Source organism: Salmo salar, unplaced genomic scaffold (genome assembly GCF_965601325.2).
Source record: "Salmo salar unplaced genomic scaffold, fSalSal1 ptg000271l, whole genome shotgun sequence".
NCBI classification, from domain to species: Eukaryota; Metazoa; Chordata; class Actinopteri; order Salmoniformes; family Salmonidae; genus Salmo; species Salmo salar.
Window position 1 is genome coordinate 742,501 of NW_027675342.1, and position 1,197 is coordinate 743,697.

The 1,197-nt window shown below is 50.0% G+C and overlaps 1 protein-coding gene across 3 annotated transcripts in view; it reads right to left on the bottom strand.

Annotated features, from left to right (window-relative positions):
• Positions 1–1,197, bottom strand: part of LOC145867307 (liprin-alpha-4) — a 13,499-nt gene extending 12,302 nt beyond the window's left edge. For all 3 annotated transcript variants that reach the window (XM_082971371.1, XM_082971370.1, XM_082971369.1), the window contains exons 1-2: positions 1,135–1,197; positions 97–137 (exon numbers count right to left, since the gene is read on the bottom strand). The gene's annotated coding sequence lies outside the window, so the exon portion shown is untranslated. The remainder of the gene's footprint in view (positions 1–96; positions 138–1,134) is intronic.

Consider the following 1,197-nt stretch of genomic DNA (forward strand, 5'->3'; position numbering starts at 1 on the left):
GTGATTGGGCTGTAGCTGAGGTTGGCATGGTTCGGGGGCGGAGTGTAACGTTGAGTCCGTCCATGCTGCCGCTGTTCACACGAGACTCTATCTCACCTGCCCTGAGGTCAGCAGACTCCCTCTCCACCTGGATCAGCCTGCACCACAGAGAGACATGATAACTACATCACTGACTTGTACAACTAACCCAAGATAGACCACAGCCTGTCGTATCCAATGGGAGCAAATTAATTATAGTGGGCAGAGCCAAGCACGAGCTAGCGAGATCCTATTGGTGCGTTGTAGCATGTATTTGCATATTTCCATTGTCACCCTGCACTAGTTCTAAACAATGTGCCATTTTCTGAAACTTTGGCAAAGGACACAACATTTTGTCCAGTCTGTTTCATAACATTTTGTCCAGTCTGTTTCATAACATTTTGTCCAGTCTGTTTCATAACATTTTGTCCAGTCTGTTTCATAACATTTTGTCCAGTCTGTTTCATAACATTTTGTCCAGTCTGTTTCATAACATTTTGTCCAGTCTGTTTCATAACAGATTGTAGTTTTGGGGAAAGAAAACTGTATTGAGATCAAATGTTTCATCGATAAGAAAATGTGCAGAATGTCGGTCAAAATTAATCTCGCTCCATCTTCTCCCACTGCCTCCATCTCCTCCCACTGCCTCCATCTTCTCCCACTGCCTCCATCTTCTCCCACTGCCTCCATCTTCTCCCACTGCCTCCATCTTCTCCCACTGCCTCCATCTTCTCCCACTGCCTCCATCTCCTCCCACTGCCTCCATCTTCTCCCACTGCCTCCATCTCCTCCCACTGCCTCCATCTTCTCCCACTGCCTCCATCTTCTCCCACTGCCTCCATCTTCTCCCACTGCCTCCATCTTCTCCCACTGCCTCCATCTTCTCCCACTGCCTCCATCTCCTCCCACTGCCTCCATCTTCTCCCACTGCCTCCATCTCCTCCCACTGCCTCCATCTTCTCCCACTGCCTCCATCTCCTCCCACTGCCTCCATCTTCTCCCACTGCCTCCATCTTCTCCCACTGCTTCCATCTTCTCCCACTGCCGCCCACTGGGCTTCCTCATCACCATATTTGGTGGTGAGTGGAAATGCCGACCGGATGTGTGTTCTCTTACCTGATCTCCTCATTGATGGCATCCAGCTGCTCCTGCAGCATCAGAGCCAGAGTCTGTGCATCT